We start from the raw sequence: 19,959 nt of genomic DNA, 5'->3' as shown, positions 1-19,959 counted from the left end.
GCCAAGGCCGCCGTGCTGGCCCAGCTCCCCTCTGGCCTCACGCTGCATGTGTGTGGCTGTCAGCTGAGCTCCCACCTCCCTTCTCCCCCCTCCTGCCCTCCCTCTTCAGCAGATTTCTCTCAAGTACTAAGCCATATGGTTCCAGTTAAGCTCCATATTTTTCCTTGTCGATTGAAGAGACACACTTTCCTCTTTGCCAGACAGTTTGCAGATTGCTCTGTTGGCTCAATTTCTTATTGGATTTCTCAAAAAACCTGACATTTTAAATTAATTTACAGCCACAACAAAAAGAGTTCAGAATTTTAATGGTGTTGTAAGTAATTTTTAGGTAATCCACTCCAGATTTTGATATTAACCTTTGAAACTGGAGTTCATTCAGCTACTATGTTACAATATCCAGTCAGATTCCAGGCCTGGGGGAGGCCAGGCCCTTGGTAGGAGGCAGAAGCAGGGTTCTGGGGAGCTCTTTCTGCCAGGAAACCCCAGAGGGGTGGTGCCCGGGAAATCCTGGATGAGTGAGTGACAATGGGGTGGGAAGGGGATGGCGGGGGGCCTGTAAGACAGCAGGGCAGGTGTTGGAGAGTTAATGTGGGGGCAAAGGGGTCTGCTGAACATTCTAGAAGGACTGGCCAGACTCAGCAGGGGGCAGCATCCCCAGGGTCCCTCAGTAGCAAGAGCAGGGCTCACGGTATGCATGAGGCTCCACCTCAGCACACCAGGAAATAATAATGATAACAGTAATAATAATGATGACAGCTAATATTTGCTGAGCACTCACTGTATGTCAGGCAGGGTCTTAAGTGCTTTATATACATTATGTCATTGACTCCTCAAAACCGCCTAGCAGGTAGCTGCTAACACTCCTACCACTAACGCTAATATTAATTGTTAACATTTATTGAGGGTTTACCAAGAGCGAAGTCCTTTATATACACGACCTCATTAAATGGTACCAGAAACCCTAGAAGGGAGATACACTATTCATATCCTCATTTTATCGAGGAGGAAATGAAGCTCAGGGAGGTGAAGCCAGGTCTGCCTGTTTGGCTGCTACTGACCAACAGCCAGGGCTCTGGGACCCCATCTCTCTCTGGCTCACCCTACAGCTGTTTCTCCTTTCACAAAATGCTACAAAATATTTGTCACTGTCATGGCCCTTCTGGCTGGAGCTGGATAGAGGTGGTGAGGAAGTGTGGTCCTTCAGGCAGGCCAGGCTGGGGCCTGCCGAGGACGCCACCTCTTCCCGTGCTGCCTCAGGCTCGGCTGGAGGCCGCACGCCAATCCGGAGGGAGGAAACTCCCGGCAAGGGGAGAGGAGCCCTCGCCAACGTCTTTACTAGGCTCTGGCACCAAGCGGCCCCTGCCTGGGTACGGTGCCAGCTTACTACACCAGCAGATTGTTAGCATTCCTTTCCTGCAGGAGCTTCCCAGGGCACCCAGGAATGGAGATGCAAAGATGGGGCCCCAGCCAAGCCCGTTCCAGTCCCTGAGGGTCCTCACTCCAGCAGTGTTTCAGGGCTCTGAAGGGAGGCCAGCGAGAGGCTGGGCAGGGGCTGCCCCGAAACCAGGGCACCTTCCTTGGCCTTCTCCTCATCTTGGGGGGAAAACGGTTCAGGGGGTGAGTCAGCCCCTGCCAAACCCACTGAGACGTCATGTAAATAGCTCTGTATGGGCCGCAGGCCAGCGTCCCCACCATCAAAGCTAGGACAAAGGAGAGAGTTGATGGTGGGAGGGGCGCGGGAGGGGCAAAGGAGGGCGACTGGAAAGATTTCCGCTTCCCTAGCTTTGGAAGTGAACAGAGCCCCAGAGCGCACGGGGTGAGAAGGACTGAGGCCTGAAGTGAAGGCAGAGCGGGAGCTGTGGGAGCCGATGCCAAGGCCTGAAACCTTTTAGGGAGGGCAGAGTGGAAAGAGCTTGGACGGAGGGAGAAGCAAGAGGGCTCTGGGAGAGCCGGATGCCAGGCTTGGGCAAAAATCTAGCCTCTCAGAAACCCACAGACTCGAGAACCTCAGCCCCTTTATCCCCAGGGACCTGGGGATTCATCATGGCCCAACAGTGCCCCAGCTGACATGGACCCTGCGCCCACTCTGAGAGGCTCTCCCCTCTAGCGTCCCCTTCCTTGCTCCCCTCAGGCCCCACACTGGATTCCTAGACTCCATGAATCAGAAAAACCTTCCCGAAGATGCCTGGAACCACGACAGGAACTTCTGTCCTCTCACCACGTCCACGGGGGAAAGGGGTCTGAGCCCTCGATTTCAGGTGCCTGCAGCCCTGAGAAATGAAGGCTGGGCAGAGAAGGGGGCCTTCACCTCCTTCCTGATCACAGTTCTCAGAAGGGCCCTGGCAGCAGCTGCCAGGCTGCCCACCACCCGTGCCCAGACTGCAGACCTCAGAACCTGTGGAGCCCCTGGCTAGCGGCCAGACAGCATGTATGAGTGTCGGGGTGAGGTGGGGGAGAACTCAGGCTCTCCATGCCCCCGGCACCATGCCAACACGTGGAAGGGTGAACTCACCCCTGGCGGGATGCCACGTGCCCAGGGAGTGGGCATCTGCTGGCACGGCATCATCTGAAGAACGAGGGGTCCTACCACTGCCTGTCACTCTGGGCTTCCCCTGACATGTCACAGGGGTAGGTCCACTCCTTCCCTGCATGGCACTGAGTATAGGGGACCTCAAACGTCCCCTTGGCGCCATGCCCACCACACACCGTGGGCCATCCCCATTGGCACTGGGCCGCACATGGGAGGACTCAGACACTCTGCTGGACTCCAGCCAGGCTCCAAATGGCTCTCCCCTCTGGCTTGAGGCCATGAACTGGGCATCTCTGGGTTTGGGCCCATGGTACCATCTATTCACTCTAACGGCCCCTCGGACTGCCCTCCCTCCCACTCTGCCCACAGACAACTATGATCCATCATTTTATGGACCACGGGAAGATGCCAGTGGCCTTCGTAAAATTACCTGCAACGTACAAACTATATGTAAAAATTAAAATGAATGTCCTTCCCCACCGGTCACTGGGACAATCCCATCCAACTGATTAAATTTTCATTTGTGTTGCAATTGAGGGAGCAAACCCCAGAAACTTTCTGAATTGTCTTCCTCCCCAGTTGTCTACTGGCCTCTCACTCTCTAAGTCTTTCTTCCTTGGCATTTTTTTTTATTATTTTATTTTTTATTTCCCCCTCTTGGTCAGGTTAAAGCGCTCCTGAGGGGTGATTGACGGGGGTTGCCATGGAGACCCTGGCTTGAAAAAAAGCCTCGTTAGTTGCCAACTCTGTGTGTTGTTGTTTTACAACTGTGACCGACCGTCACATGAGAGGGGGGACAGCTGGGGGCCGGGCAGCACAAAGGGGAATGGCTTTTTAATGGAGTGGTGGCCGGCGCTTGAAGACTCAATAAAGAGTTGCTGGTGAGTCCCCTCGCTGGGCCGGGCCCAGCACACGGGGCCGGAGGCCCTTTGTTCCTCAGGAGCTGGGATGGGAAAGTTGGGAAAACCAGCCGCTGAGAGGTGAAAACAAGAGGCCTTCCCCCACCGTCACCGGACAGCTATTTTCTCTCACTCTCAGGGTGCCCGGATCGAGGGGACAAAACCCAGTGTCTCGGACAGGCTGCCATGCTGGGGGAGGTGGCTGGGAGGCAGCTGGGGAAAGCGGCTGGGGAAGAAGAGGGAGGAGTGGGGGCGCAGGGCTGCCTCTGGCTCCTGCCCCCGCCTTGGCCCTCAGCGTGAAGGCAGGTGGCCGATGGGAAACTGGGCCGCCACGGGGCGGGGGCAGTGAGAGCCTGGCCTTATGAGATGCCTGTGCCCTAATGGGAAGCCTGAGGGCCACGGGAGGGTTTCCGGGGGAGGACAAGACTCTGCAAGAGTGATTCACACCATGGGCCAGGAGAACGCTGGTGTCCACAGACACAGACTGCAGGGTGGTGCCTGTCTCCCTCCCCAGGCTGCCCTTGAGGACCCCCCTGTTGTCTCTTCCCCAGAAGGTCCTCTGGCCCAGAAGGAGGCCAGGGGGTGCCTAGAGGAGGTACTGAACCAGGCCAAGAACTTAGTCCTTTCTGAGGGCAGAAACCAAGTGCCAGACTGAAACACTTTTCTTCAGCCCCGACCAGAGAGAGAGAGAAAGGGAGAGACGGAGGGAGAAGGAGAGAGACAGAGAGGGAGACTGGGGCAGCTTAGGGTAGCGGTTCTCAAAGTGTGGTCTGTGGACCTCTGGGGGTTCCTGAGACCCTTTCATAATAATACTAAGATGCAATTTGTCTTTTTCACTGTGGTGACATTGGCACTGATGGTGCAAAAGCAACAGTGGGTAAAACTGCTGGCACCCTAGCACAAATCACAGTGGTGCCCTGGCAGTCACTGCGTTCTTCATTGCTGTGCACTTTCAGTTAAAAAAAAAAAGCCATATTCACTTAAGAATGTCCTTGATGAAGCTATAAAAATTGTTAATTTTTATGAAATCTTGACCCTTGAGTATGTGTCTTTTAATGTTCTGAGGGATGGAAAGGGAAGCACTTCAGCTGCATCCCACAGTCCAGTGCTTGTCTCGAGGAGATATACTCGTGCGACTGAGCTTGAAAGCCGCTTTTTCATGGAACATCATTTTACTAGAAAAAGCGACTGACAGACAAAGTATCATTTTTCAGATTTGAGTATTTGGCAGACATTTTCTCAAAAGTGAACAAAGTAAGACTGTCACTTCCAGGGGGGAAAAAACTGATAATATTTGCTGCCAATGATAAAATCTGAGCTTTCAAGTGAAAATTAGACTTTCGGAAAAATATCTGCCACTGTGATTTTGACGGTGTCCTAAAACTTAACAACTTCTCTGACAAGCCTGGTGATGAGACTAATGAATATCCTCTTTTTAAATATTATGTCATGAGATGTGTCGACATTTGGAAAATCGGCATTCCTCAGTGAACCAGTATTTTCCAAATGACCCATGCTTGAAGTTACAAAATCATGCACGGGGCAATGATTCATTCAAAGTGCAAGACAGACCAGTGGGTTTTATCATAACAGAGTACACCAAGTTCACTGATGTGGTTTCAGATTCCACACTGCAGCTAACCTTTGAGAAACTACCACTGAGCGAGTTTTAGTGTAGTATCAAAGAAAGAGATCCACAATTATCTGTAAAGGCTACTAAAAGAGTCCTCCCTTTTCCAACTACACCTCTGTGGGAAGCTGGATTTTCTTCACAGACTAACCAAAACAATCTATCAGCAAGGACTGGAGGCAGAAGCCCTTAGGAGAGTCAGCCGTCCTTGTTAAGTCAGACATTAAAGAAACTGGCAAAAATGTAAAGCAATGCCACTCTTCTCACTAAAATTTTGTGTTGGGAAATATAGTTATTCTCATAAAAATATGTTCTTAATGCTACCATATAATGGATTTATCATTGTTATCTTTAAATGAATTAATATATTTTTTTATTTCTCTGCTTTAATTTTCATTTGGTAAATATCGATAGATATAACCCACATAACCCAAAGCTCTTTGGGATCCTTAGTACTTTTTAAGAGTGTAAAGGGGTGCCAGGGACAACAGTTTGAGAACCACCAAGGACAGCAGGAACAGAGAGAAAGAGGGCAGAGAATATGTATTGTCAGGCTTTGTGGAGCAGGGCTCTGGCAGGGACAATTCTCTGCCCCCACAGTTGGTCTTAGACTTGGTGAGGGCCTGTCTGACCAGCACTGCCAGGGCATTTGAGGAGAATTACACACCACATCCTATGGTGAGAGAGACAACTGTGGGCAGGACGGTGACCTGGGGCATGCAAAGGCTAAGGCAGGGTGAGACGGTACTGGCAAGTATTAAAAGAACCCCCCAGGGGCCCTGAGTGAGCAGAGGGAGAGTGAGAGGAGGCAGCCACTTCCACCCATGGCTTGAGCAAGGTCTGACCCTGTGGGGTGCCAGCTGGGGGATGCAGGCGAGGTAACATGGCCCTGGGCCCCACTGCCCCATCAGAATGTAAAGAGAAGCTGGTGGAGGGGATGCCCAAGAATTTAGAGCAGAAGAGGGATTCTTGCCACCAGTATGCAATTCACAGGATGCCCTGGGCCCCTTCCCAGCGACGTGTTAATTATCTTCCCCCACTGGTCCCCATGGGTAACCAAGCTGGAAATGAGCAGAGGCAGGTTCCAGCTTACTTTGCTCTGCTCTGCCTGGGAAAACCAATGGTCCTCAGCCCCACCTTGGCTCTAGTGAAGAGATGTGGAATTTTCCAGGAAAACTTCAAAATCGTCACTGAGAGGCGAAGACATTTGAAAACTGATCTTGAAGAGGACAAAGAAAAGAAGGGGCAGGCCAAGTTTCCCAGCCTACAACGGCAGGGGCCTGGGGATGTGAAAGCTGAAGCCACATGTTTCCATTTCACACACAAAGTCCCCAGCATAGCACCCAAAATTGACCTGGGGCCCTGGGTCATCCCCCCTTCCTGGGATTTGAAACTCAGGGACTCACAGGCCCTGTGGCTTCTGCTGAGCGTGGCATCTAAGAGGGAGTCTCTGGATGACCAAGCAGCCAACGTCTATGTCCAGAGCCCCTGACTCCTGATACCCCGAGTGGAGGCGCTGGGGGCAGCACCCTACCAGACACACCTGCATGCCCATCTATCCCACAGACTGCACCGGGAGCTGGCTTTGTTCCAGGCACCATGGTACATGCCAGGGATCCATCAGGGACAATGGCAGAAAGCCCTCTGCACAGTCTCTGCTCTGAGAGAAGTAACCCGGCAGCTGCAACTCAGTGGGACAGGCATTCCGACTGGGAAGCCATGAGAACACAGGGAGAAAACCCTCACTTAGTCTCTGGCGAGCTGGGAAGGCTTTTGGGAAGAGGTGGCATCTAGAGGACCTGCTCAGATGAGACAGGACAGTGTAGGCAGTAAGAGCCTGGGCTCCAGGGACAGACTTGGGTTTCAATCCTACTTCTTAGCTCTGGGATCCGAAGCCTTGATTCCCTCCTCTATAAATCAGACATGATGTTAGTACCTGCCTCCTAGGGTTGCTGAGGATTAAGTGAAATAACGCAGGTAAAGACCATGACACAAAGCTTGACACATACTGAGCACTCAATAAATGTTAACTGTCATATTTTGAACTGTGCAAGTCCCCATTCTCACCCCCAACAGGTCCACTCTGGTCAGACTCCCTCAGACCAGGCAGAGCTGCCAGCCCAAAGCAGGAGCACTGAGAGACCCCTGACCCTATCAGCCTCAGCCCCAACCCTCTCCACACACCAGGCACATACAGCTGGAAGGGGAGAACCCCAGGGCCCGGTCCAGCAGATGACAGGCAGAGGTGGTGGCTGCCTACCTCTCCTGGGCCCGTAGAGTGTTGAGCATGACTCAGTGCTGATCTCGAGGAGTATATCTTCCAGCGTGGAAACTCCAAGTCACCTGCCTGGGAAGAAGCAGGGAAAAAAATCCCATGACCATGCCCTCCCCTAGAAAAAAAAAATTCTAGGAAACAAAATACAACGACATCTTTTTATTTTGTTTTTTTCGGTAATTATACTAAAGATGAAAAACTCATAATAAACATCTCCCAGTCCCCACCTGCTAACAGTAATTATAATAGACTCAACAATAAATGGTAAAGCAGGGCAGAGCTGCATCTCGGGAATTCTCTAGGGCATGTGGATTAGCTCGGAAAGCCTGAATGATTAAAATACACTAATTAAAATTTTGTGTTCCTTGGTAACTCGTCTGCCTGGGCCCCTGGTGTTGGCAAAATGGGAATTAACGTGACAAAAGCAACACAGAGGGTTTTTGTTTTAAATAAAGAAAAAAGAGAGAGAGAGAGGAGAAGAGAAGATCTATATAAACAAGTTAGACACCAGGAGAAAAGAAAGATGAGGTGTTTTTCTCTCTCTTTCTAACTGGAGCACCAAAATGTTTGGGATGGGAAAGTATAAGGGAAAGGGGCCAGGCCCTGGAGGGGAGTCCCTTTGCCCACCCCGGGGTCCCACGCGGGGCACGGGGAGCAAGTGTCCAGGGGTCACTGTTTAAAAATAATTACTGGAGAGAGGAGGGTGGGAGGGAGAGAAGTGGGGGCAGCAGGCGCCCACCCAGTCCGGCTTTCCAACGGCATTCCTCTAGGGCAGGCCACATACCCCCAACTCCCCGCCCCACAGCCGACGGGACCCTGGGAGGACGCAAGGGAGCTTCTACCCCATTGCAGTTGCACAAAAGAAATTGAACACTTTTGAGTTGCCCTTAGCAACCTAATTGCATCAGTACATTGCACACAGGAGCCAAAGTAACTGAATTTTGATGAAAAGACGGCGGTAATTTACGGCATCACAAAATTAGTTGTCATGGCGACGGGTTAATTACATCTCAAATTAACAATGCAAGTGTGGTGAAATTAAATATAAATCATATTTTCTGCATAAATTATAGGGGTTGATTAGACCGGGGCTCTGGGAGAGGGAAAGGTTGAGCCGCCACGGGCCCCAAGCTGCATTCTGAGCTGACGAGAGAGGCGCCTGCAAATGCGGGCGCGGATGGGGAGCTCTTTGAGGGGATGGGGGACCGGCGGAGTCAGGCGCCAGGGCTGCCGGGGCTGCCTCCCTCTGCTCCCGCTGCCACTCGCAGGCTCAGCTGGCTCCACACAGCGCCGGGGCTGTCCCCAAAGTTTGCTTCTGTGTAGATCAAACTTTGGCGGGGAGGAGGAGGGTGGGCAAGAAGGAGGGACGGCTGGCGCTTCTCAGCTGAGTGCCAGGGACAGAAGTTCTACCTTCACCCATCCCAAACGACTGCTGGTTTCTGTGCCCCGAGCCCTCAGAGAACACGCCACAGATGGCCGGCTTAACCTCGTTCTCTTCAGTTAAATGGGGTCAAATGGTTTCCGAGTCACAGGCATCTGCCTACCAGGGGACAGGCCCCGTGCCACCTGGCAGGCAAACAGCTCATGGCCAGGGCTGTACCAAGTGGGCGGCGTACGTTGTGGATGCCCATGGTATCCAGAGGTAGCAGCTTATGACCACTGGCAGTGGCAGGCACATCTGGCTGAAGAATGTGCTTTTCCAGCCGGCTCTGGTCAAGCAACTATACTATCAATGCTACTCCTTCCTGATCAGGGTCAGGGCAGTTTGACCCTGACCTCCGTGAATGGCGGAAGACCTGCAGAGTTAAAGGCAGAAGAGACCCCAAAGAACACTATGTCCGAGCCCCCCAGGGGCTCTGCCTAGCAGTATACTGCGCAAGCCATGGGAATACTAAAGGAGGCACTGCTGGCAAGTGGAAGGTGCCCCAAATTTGCATGCCCCAGTCCCACCCACCTGTTGCTGACGGCAGCATTGCTAGGCCCTGCCACCGAGCCTTAGAGGACCAAGTTCAGCTCAGTCTCTGAGAAGCCCCAGGCAGCAGCTTCACCAGAATGCTCAGTCAATAGATGCTTTAGAATTGTGCCTCTCTCTCCCTGCTCCTGGCCCCGTTTCTGGGTTCTGGAGAACACAAAGTAGAACTCTGTGCTCACAGATGAAAACCCCATTTACTACCTGGACAAAGGTATCACGAGACAATAAACCAGGAGTTCCAAACTTTAGTGAGCAGCGAAATCACCAGAGAAGCTCATTAAACCTGTGGAATCCTCAGGGCCCTGCTTCAGAGATTCTGATCCCGGATATGGAGGGAGCCAGAATCTGCATTTTTAACCTGCTCCCCTGGGAATCTGATGCAGGCAGCCCCAGGTCCACACTTAAGAAGCACTGGCAACACCGTTATTAATCCCATTTTGCAGATGAGGAAGCTGAGTATTGGAGAGGTTGTCGCTTTTTTTTTTTTTTTTTAAAGATTTTATTTTTCCTTTTTCTCCCCAAAGCCCCCTGGTACATAATTGTATATTTTAGTTGTGGGTCCTTCTAGTTGTGGCATGTGGGACGCCGCCTCAACATGGCCTGACGAGTGGTGCCATGCCCACACCCAGGATCCGAAGCGGCGAAACCCTGGGCCGCCGAAGCAGAGTGTGCGCGAACTTAACCCCTGGGCCATGGGGCCAGCCCCAGGTTAAGTCACTTTTGAAGACAGGACGAGCTGAGATTTGAAGCCACCTCTGAGTTGTTACCCATCACATGCAATGCCCCTCTCTCAAGTCTGTGTCAGGCCCCACGCCAGGCCACTTGGGAAATACAGGGACCAATGAACCACAAGCTTGTCCTTGAGGAGTACCCGATCTAGTGAGGACACAGAGGGTCAAACAGACAGCCACAGCCCAACATGCCCAATCCATCATGAAGGGACAGGGACATGGGAGCAAGTGCGGGGACAAAGGGAAGTCAGGAACCAACATGCTCTGAGTCAGCCAGCCCAGGGTAGGAGGCGCTCCCTCTGGGTCCCTGGGCTGGGCTGAGCGCCCAGGGGGCTGTGCTGCACTTCACGTGGCCCAGGTGGGAGGAATTTCCTGAAAGGCTTCTGCAGAGAGATGGGGTGAAGGAAGGAAGAGAAGGCCCTTGGCGGTCCCCCTGACCACGGATGTGCATGTGCAGCTAATGAATATTTCAGTGGCCATTTATTTATCCCTGCACCATCCAGCTGCTGGGGCCACAGACCCAAGGTGGATAAATATAGCCATGGGGCGATCAATGAGGCATCCGCTCCCCACCCCCCCCCCCCAGCCACATCCATTAGGCCCCTCGTTCCCACAACCTGCTGGCTGGGCACCTTGTCCTGCTCAATTGGTTTCCGATTTTCATTAGTGGTGGAGGCACAGCCTCACTCCAAGCCTGGGCGTTCCCCTCACCCTCCTGGGCCCTCCCACCTCAGGCTGGGCATGGAGCCCGAGGCTGCCGTCAGCCTGGAGGGCCTTTCAGAGAGCCCAGCCCACCAGAGCGGTGAAGCAGGGAGGTGCAGCGCTCAGTGGCCAGACCTCACTTCCCGGGCTGGCCCCTGTGCAATGCAGAGGGCGGCGGGCTTTCCCTAGGACTCTGCCACCCACGCCAGGGCCAGTCAGCAAGCTCAGTCTAGTTACAGAAAACTAGGGCTCTGCTCGTCCTGAAATTTCTGGGAGGGTTTCTACTTCCTACACCTGGAGGAAGAGTGTCTAAGGGGGAGTTCTGTGGCTGCAGGGCTGGGGTTCCTTGGGCTGTCACAAGGGGACCCGTGGCTCCATCAGCCTCTGCTATTCCCCTGGGCTAGAAGTTGCACACAGGCCACCCTGTCCTCCTGTCCTCCAGGCCAGGGCTGCATCCAACCTACCATCCAAAGGAACAAGAAGGGGCTGTCGTGCTCTCCCTGAGAGCCTCAGATCAGATCAGAAGGTTCTCGCCAACTCCTGGCCCCTGTTCCTCGTGCCAGGCTGAGTATATCTCAAGTCGGCTGGGACTCAGCACCTGGGGGCACTGTGTCCAGCCAGGCAGTGACTCCAGGGGTAGTCTTAACCCTGACAGGAGGTTCGTTCATTCAACAGTTACTGAACACTACGAGGTGCCATTGTCCTGGGGGTACAGCTGTGAACAACACAGACCCAAATCCCTGCATTCACGGGCCTTAGCCTTGGGGGGGGCGGGGGGACAGCGAATAATCAAGTAAACAAACAACTCATGAGTTCTAGAGGACAATAAAACAAGGAATGTGATGGAGAATGACAGAAGAGAGAGGTGGGGCTACTTTAGCTGCGTCTGAGAAGGTGACAATTAAACCAGAGACCTGAATGATAAAAGGGAACACAGCAACCTGGGCCTTCAAGGTTGAGGAAAGCGGAGAAAGTCTCAGTCCCAAGGAGCTGACAGAGTGGAAGATGCCAGAAGGAACACCCCACCCACCCCCTTCTTGGGTGCCAGGTGGCTGAATGCTCAGGCCAGTGACTGGCAGGACAGGTGCCCCTCCACAGGCTTGCAGACCATCAAAATGGCCTGGGGAGGGGAAGGAAGAGCAGAGCAGAGAGGGGGAAGGACAATGACTGGCAGAGGATCAGAGCATAAGGCCACTTGCCTGGTAGCTGTGATCACAGGCCCCTCCTCCAGAGCCAGGCCAGGACGGAAGGGAGCCCAGCAGGCCCGCGTGGGGTCCTGCCTGCACTGGGAGGCTGCAAGGCATGGGATGACCAAGGGCCAGGGCTGCCTCCAGCCCCTTGACTCCACCCTGAGCCAGCTCCCCAGATGGGGGACCCTCACGCTCTGGTATACCCACAGCAAGGACACAAAGCATGGGGTGGGAGGTGAGAGGAAAAGATGGAGCATAAATCCCAGAGGGAGAGGGAGAGAGAGGCAGGCCTGCGCCTTTAAAAGAATTTTCATTTAAAGGCTCTTCTCTCTTCCACCATTTCAGTGATCTATATGCAAATATGCTAATGAATGCAAATTAAGACACCACTTTTAGTCCCAATTTAATAGAAAGCATTAAAATACCATTTTTTTTTCCAAAAAACTCCATATGCATGAAGGAAGGATTTTTTTTTTTTTTTTTACTTTTCGCTAAAGTCACATTCCGACAGCAATTTTACGCTGTCAAAATGTTCTCAACAAGGAGAGATTTGACTGGCTTCTCCGAGAGCCAGTCATAGAAAGCTTGGGCTCTGCTTCTTGTTGAGTTTTTCTTTTAATTTGGCAGTGGTGGGAAGAAAGAAAGAAAGGAAAAAACAACAAAAAACAAGACACCCAAGAGTCTTTTGAAGGGTACCTTCTATTTTCAGGCCAGGGTCCAATTCCCCTCTGTGAAAAGTGTGTTAAACCTATAGCTGGCGATGATGCATAGGTGCACTCTGGTTGTGCTGTGGGTCACTCCTGCTGTCTGGGTCGGGTGCAGATAAAGCTTGCGGGTACCACTTTGTGTGTGCCACTTGGCGGGAACATCCTCCCAGAAGCCCCGAACCGCCAGCGCTTACCCACCACAAACACCTCAGGAGGGCAGTGCCCTTGGTGAGGACGGAGGAGGACACCCGAGCAGGGGAGGAGTGTGGGGGTGTGGCATGCGCTGGTGCCACCGCTCCGCAGACCCAGCTGCACATCAAGGGCTGTCTATTTTCACTCCATTCGCTGCTCTGTAATTACACTCGGCTGCTCCCACTTGGGCTAACAGACCTTTCCCAGAGCCCCCACCCCCACCCCCACTAGGCCCATTTTCCTTCTCCCAGACTTGCTGGACACTTTTTCTTCCCATACACCCTTCAAGAGACTTCAAATCTTTGATCCAAAAGGCCTTTCTCAGAACAACGGTCCCCCAGCCCCTGAAGAGCTGCTGCCGTCCACCTCTCCCATCTCTCTGGGCCCAGTCTCTGGGGTTCCAGTTCCTGACCAGACCTCAATGACTCCAGCACATGCCTTTTGCTAACTCCTCCATTGTTCCCAGTGGCTTTTCCTTCCTGGCTGAAGTTAGTCAGGGCCCAACCTCCAGGGAGCCGCAAGGTGCTCTGATCCCAGCTGGCTTCCTCCTAAAAGGGAGACACTCCACCACTCAGGGGGAGAGGGGCAAAAGCGATTCTGCCACCTGGCTGGTGCCCTTCATGGGCAGGGTCTCAGTTCCATGTCACAGTGTCCTCGTTTTACAGTCAGAGTGAGCACCAACCGCCATCCTATGTAGAAGGGCGCCCCCCAGGCCGGCACCCACCTGGGAGCTTGTCATGCATTGGTCCATCTACTCTTCTCAGCGACCCTATAGCTTAAGACTTTCCAATTCCAAGTTACAAATATGGAAAAGAAAGGCTCAGAGAGGTGCGTCCACTTGCCCAAAGTCTCAGAGAAACTACTGCCAAGCGGCAGAGTAAGGCCTCTGCATCTTTCACAGTCCCAGAACCGGATGGAAGGCAAGGGGCTGTGCTTCCCCCCACAGCTCTGCCCCGTCCCAGTTAGGGATCCCATCTGCCCTAGTCAGGGCTTCAGCTCCCCATCCGTATAATGGGAGAGGGAGGTCGCAGTTAGCTATGGCTCCTTCTGGCTCCATCTGTCCCCAACTGTGTAACAGATGGAAGAGAAACAAGGGGAGGGCGGGGTGGGGGGGATCTCCCCAAGCCGGGCAGTAAGGCAGACTGCTCCCCAGGGCCGCCCCACACAGTGCTAGACGCCCTAAAGGCAGTCGGCCGGGAGGTCAAGCAGAGCTTGGGAAAGGGGGGAGAGGAGGGTCCAGAAGCGGGATGCAGAGGAAGAGAAATTGAAAACTGGGGGTAGGAAGTGCTTAACAAAATCAGAAAAATACTTAGATTGGGCATTAAGGGCTAACGAGGGCAGAAGCCCCATTCCAGGGAACTGTTCAAAGAGAAAAAGGCAAAGAAAAGAAGAGAGAAGACCCACTGGCTGTGGTCCTGAGGCTGGGTGTGGATGAGGGCTGGGGTGTGTGGTGGACTCGCGGTGCACAAGTTCCCCCACTGGTCTGGGGCCGGGAACCGGGCCTGGGGCGCAGGGAGGGGGCTTCACACACACATTTCTCCAGCGAAAATGAAAAGGCGGGAGAGGAAAGCAGTGCGGGCTGGCGTGATGGGGCCCGTCTAGCAGAGTCCATGGAGGCAAAAAAGAGATTTAGATATTTACGGGAAATACATTTGTTGGTGCCAAACCCCTAGTTTTATTGTCAGTGAAAAAACAAACCCAACCACCAAAACTCGTCCTCAACTGAGAATCCACACGGAGGGAAACGATTTTCCCATCAAACCAGTTTTATTGGATATAAATATCTAATTATTCGTACCAGGCCCTGGAATGCCAGACATTTTGCAGCTTTTATAACATGTGTAGGAGTCTTTACAAACGACATATATATATATATAGTTATATATTAACAAACCTGATTTGAATTTCATCTGAATTATGTTTTGCTTAGTGGGCAGTTTTTTTACAAACCTGGAAAAGAACTAGAATGTTTTGGTGCTGCTCACACCTTCTCTCTGTGGCGGCATTTTCCGAGACCTAACGTGCCTGACCCAGAAAGCTCTGGGCAAAGGGACACCGTGCTACCTCGCTGTGACACATGTGCCCACCCCTCCCACGGCCACTCGGCGGTTCAGGAATGCACACTTGCTCCCAGCACTTTACAACCACAGGACCCATGGCTGCAAGTCAATCCCTCACACATGGCACAAACATGATGTCCCAAGCACACACAAGTATTGACTTTTCAAACATACAGCACACGATTACGCTTCACAGCAACCCCTGTGTCAGCTTTCCACAAACCATGGATGACGACACAGCTGGGCAGGGGGGCAGGAAGGCAGGCGGGGTAGGAGGAGAGAGGGGAAGTTGTCTTGTGGGGAATAATGCGGATCAGCCTGTCATCTGGAGACCCATCTTCATCTAGAATTAATGCACTAAAGTTCTTTTGTTTTTCCTCTAAATGGTTTTAAAGAGACAGTGAATTCTCGGGCCGGACACGGGGACTCGGTGTGCAGCTGGTCCATGCTCCGGAAAGTGAACAGGCAGCTGATTCTGGCCAGGCCCAAGTCCATTATCTTTCCATCCCTGCCCTGCCCCAACCTCCTGCTGCTGTGCTTTCTCTCAACTTGTCGCGGTAGAAAGAAAGTTAAAAATTGCTGGCTTTCACAGCTCCCAACAGAAAGGCTGTGTTATACAGAAGGGAAGAACTCAAAAGCCCTCGGCTGGGCAAGATGAGGGGCGGGAGAGGAAGAGGAGCTGGTGGACAAGGACTCGAAGACCTCTGAGTAAGGTGCCGGGGTCAGCGCCTGTCGGGGGAGCTGGCAGCAGCCCCCTGGAGGCATGCTAAGAGAGCATGCAGCGAGTACTGCAAAGACCAGTTTTCCCCAAACAGGAGTCTCCAAACCCTGAAGCGAAGAACAGAGGGGCAGAGGCTGGAAGAAAGGAGGAGTTTGAGCATGAATCAGAGAAATCCCGGGGACCCCGGGGGAAATCACGGTTGGGGGAAGCAGTCCCTTAAGGCCCCAAGGCCAAAGGAACCCCTCGAGTTTGAGGCATATTTGGAGAGACTCTAGCCAGAGGCTAGCTGTCCACACGGATGGCAAGAAGGAAACCAACCATGATTCCAAAAGCACCGCCTCTCAGACCCATGGATTCACAGGGAGAAAGCGCTAGAAATTAAGGAGAGCCCTGGGCCTCTGCCGAGAACCTTCTGAGAGTGCCCACACATCCTCCACTTAGAGACCCGTACTCAGGGGGATGGGCTGGGGGCCAGGGGAGCCGAGAACAAACAGCAGCAACAGGAACAGAGTTGAGCCATTTCAATTATTCATATGCCAGATGGATTCTTTTCCTGCCTTTTTTTTCCTATAAAAATAAGGAGGGAGGGAGTGGGTCTTACAACAGTCTCCAAAATGGGGGGAGGAAGGGGAAAGGGAAGAAAAAATAGAAATCAAGCCCTCCATTCGTACCCATCCCCTGCCCTGGAGACCCCAGATCTCCTGACAGGAAGGCAGGAGGGTCAGAATGCCCTCTGTCGGGCAGGGACCAGGGGCATCATTTAGGTTCTCTGTGAGCAGAGAGCAAGATGCAAGGAAAATTGTTGAAGAAAGGGAGTGTGTGAGAGAGAAAGAGCAGCACTGAGCACGGGGTGGAGGGGGGAGGCAGGCAGAAGAGGGTTCCGACCTTCTGTGAAGGATATAAAAAATCCAGCCGCCTCAGGGGACACCCAACTATCTAGCATATTGCTGTTAAAATGTCTGCAAAATTTAATACACTTGGCATGCCATCTAATCAGTCCTTGGAAACTCGGGCACTCTCTCCCTCCCATAGTCAAACTGCCTCAGACCTTCCGCCTATGGGATTCCCAAAACTACCCCGTCCCCCGATTTTGGATAAAGTTGTACCCCCTCATGAAAATAGCTGCTGTGGCGTTTAGGACACATTTCACGCGGAAGCTTGTGCAAGGTCCAGAATCTAGGAAGCAGGTGGTACCATAGAGAGAACTGAGGATGGCTCCTGGGGCCAGGAGTTTGGTACCCAGACTTCTTTGGTTGGGGGGGTGGGGGTTGTTAGCAGAAGAGAGGAAGGGTGCCAGGGGCAGGCATGTACTAACAAGGGAACATGGTCCCAGATGGGCAGGCAAAGGCCTCTCTGTCCGGGGAAGCCAGCGAGAGCCATTCATCCTGACAGCTCTTATTTAAATAGCTGCCAGGCACACAGAGAGCTATGTCCTCACCAGAAGGCAAATACACACCAGTGGACACGTGGACACATAACCGACCATATGTTCTATCAACCCATCCATTACCGGGAAATTTCCATGAACCCCACAAGATTCCATAGCTTCTCCAAGTCCCCAACAACCAGCTAGGAGGTTTCCAGGTTAGCCCAAGGAAAGGCCGCCTGACCTTCTACCCCAAGCATAGCAATCAGAGCCCAGCCTGACCTGGATATTTTGGCAGGTCATCACCTGCTTCTACTTGGCAAATAGAGATGGCATAGAGCTCCTGAATGTGACTGAAAGGATCAATCCCCAAAAACCTTCACCCTCCACCCCAAGGAAAGAGAGTGATTACCAAGTCCTCTTTGTCCGTTTTTTTTATTTCCTCACCTCTGACTGACCTAAAGTCTCAGGCAGCCTTAAAGAGGCCTGGAGGGCCCTAAGAGGCTCAGGAAACCCCAGAAAGCCCACGCTGTGCTAAGGCACAGTGTTTCTCACAAGGCAGGATGAGGCAGGACAGGCCAAGAAGCGGGAGAAGCAAGAATCCCCTCCCTCTGCAGGAGAGAGCCACAGAAGCCAGGGACACAGAGCACAGGAGCCCCTATTTAACTGCCCTGCCCCTTGCCACACAGGTGGGAACAGAGGAAAAGAGGAGAAGAGGAATCAAGGAGCTGGTGGGCAAGGCCAGCCTCCTGTGCAGGAACCCACAGAGTCACACAGGGTCCCACGATAGAAGGGCACATGCTTTGTTCAATGCCCTGCTGTCGCTGTCATGAAATTCTTAATAATTTTAGAATAAGGGGCCCTGCATTTTCATTTTTCACTGGGCCCTGCAAATTATGTAGCTGGTCCTGGTGTGGGTTTTGGAAGATCAGACGACCCAGGTTTGAACCCCAAGGCTCTGTCCCCTATAAACCAAGTCACATCAGAAAAGCCACTAATTATCTCTGGCTGCAGGGAACCTCATCTATAAAGCAGAGTGATCACACTTGCTCTCAGGGTGGCCAGGAGAACTGCGACGGGAAATCGGGGAAAGAGCTCTGGGAACACGATTACACGCTCCTATTCAAATGCCAGGTGTGTTGACCAAGAGGGGAAATGGAGGCCTGTTCATGTTGATGGTGATTTCCTCCCACCCCAGGGATGACCTGCCCCGCTGTGGCAAGAGTTCTGCCTCCAGAGCAGTGCGGTGGGAAGCCTTGGGCATGCCCAGCATGGCTGGCCCCATTCACAGGTGAAGAAACTGGGGCAGAGTCAACAGATGACCTGCCTGTTGTCACAGAGCTGCCTGGGGGCAGAGCAAGGCTGAGGACACACTGTTCCTGCTGTCTAGGCTCAGCCTTGGCCACAGGACACTTGAGATGGGGACAATGAGAAGGAGGAGATGTAGCCAGGATTTGGAAAAGGGAGGAAGGAAAGGCCTTTTACACTCCATATCACACACATACACACATATACACGGCAAAATTAAAGCTGAGAACTTGGCCAAAAAGAAAAATCCTACCCCTCTTCCATCGAAACTTATTTTAGGGCAAGAGGTAATTGCCAAGGACCCAAATAAAAAGCCAACCACAGGCTGTAAACGGCTCCCAGTCTTTAATTAGACCCCAAGAAAAAATAGTGGCAGAAAGAAAATGAAAGTAGAATAAGGCTCCCCAAGGAGGGAATATGCATGTGACCCCTCCCCCTTCCCAAGTCCAGTGGCTTCAGACAGAGATTACCTTTGCCTGTGGCAGGCATTTTCGTGCCCACTGAACAGGCTGGCACTGCCCATCGTGGGGGCAGGCACAGAGCCAAGACAACACTTCACACCCAAGCGAGGGCTAGCTTTGGTCCTTGTCCTTCTCCCAGGGCCTCCCTATGCCCCAGTCCGTGGAGGCTGGCCTGATGTCAGGGTGCCACGGGGCCAAGGAGAATATGAGCTATTTCTACCAGCCCTGGAGGCAAGGGAGCCAGGAAAGGAGAAGCTTTGGGTCTGGAGAGGCCTCTGACCCACTGAGAGATCTACCCATCAAGCCACAAGGCCTGGCTCCTTAGCCGCTGCTACCCACACAGCTCTTGTCTCACTCCCTGGAGCTGTCTTCGGGCTATGACCCCCAGCTCCTTCTCCTGGGCCCATGTGGAGGTCGGTGGCTCTAAGATCCTGTGGCCAAAACACATGCCCCCAAAGCTTCACCCCACATGGTTCTCCTAACCAGGAATGCAATCTTAGAAACCCTTAGGGTGACAAGTAGTATGTGACAGAAACCCCCATTCGCTGCGCCATTCCACCAAGGTAAGGGAAACACACACAGACTCTTCACTCCAGGTGGCACCAGCCACCCCATGACCCGTTCCCAAGCCCCTGCCCAGCCTCTGGCCTTTGGCGAACAGTGGGGATGTTCGACTAAGGGTGGGGCTGGGAAGAAGACAGGAAGCTGTCCTTGAGAAGGTGGGGGTCTGCAGAGGGAGGGTGTCCATACTCTCACTTCTCATATAAACAGACGCAACCCAGTGGGCCAATCAAATTTCATGGGCGGGGGGTCTCGCTAAGTGCCAAGACCAGCATGGACCACACGTGGCAGAAGCAATGGTCTCTGTTGATGTTAAAACAACAGCCAGGTCCCAATGGCAGAAGAGAGGCAACCCCCCTGACATCGGGGGAAGAACCCAGGAGTAAAACACATCTTGGCCCACGTTAAGCGAGGAAGCAGAAGCTGCCGTCCCAGTCCCCACCTTTGCAGAGCGACAGGATGGTGAGGTGGGCTCACGACCAAAGCCCTGTCCCTTACAAGTGGACACATCCAAGTGTGGGAGAGGGAGACCCTGCCTCCCTGCAGCTGGCACCAAAGGCAGCAGGGACAACCATGCAGAAGACCCTGTCTTCTGCTTCCCCACAGCTGCTGGGACGAGAGTTGTCACATCTACACCTGGCTCCCCTTCCAGAA

At 52.9% G+C, this 19,959-nt stretch overlaps 1 protein-coding gene across 6 annotated transcripts in view; it reads right to left on the bottom strand.

Moving 5' to 3' along the window:
• The window catches only part of CASZ1 (castor zinc finger 1), a 150,163-nt gene that overhangs the window by 86,150 nt on the left and 44,054 nt on the right, over positions 1 to 19,959 (bottom strand). For 3 of the 6 annotated variants that reach the window (XM_070603442.1, XM_070603399.1, XM_070603416.1), the window contains one exon: positions 7,320 to 7,406. The exons of the other annotated variants lie outside the window; for them this stretch is intronic. The gene's annotated coding sequence lies outside the window, so the exon portion shown is untranslated. The remainder of the gene's footprint in view (positions 1 to 7,319; positions 7,407 to 19,959) is intronic. 6 annotated transcript variants of the gene reach the window in all.

This window comes from Equus przewalskii, chromosome 2 (genome assembly GCF_037783145.1).
Source record: "Equus przewalskii isolate Varuska chromosome 2, EquPr2, whole genome shotgun sequence".
In the NCBI taxonomy this organism is placed as follows: Eukaryota; Metazoa; Chordata; class Mammalia; order Perissodactyla; family Equidae; genus Equus; species Equus przewalskii.
Note: the sequence above shows the minus strand (reverse complement) of the source record. Positions and strands in the feature narration are given on the sequence as shown.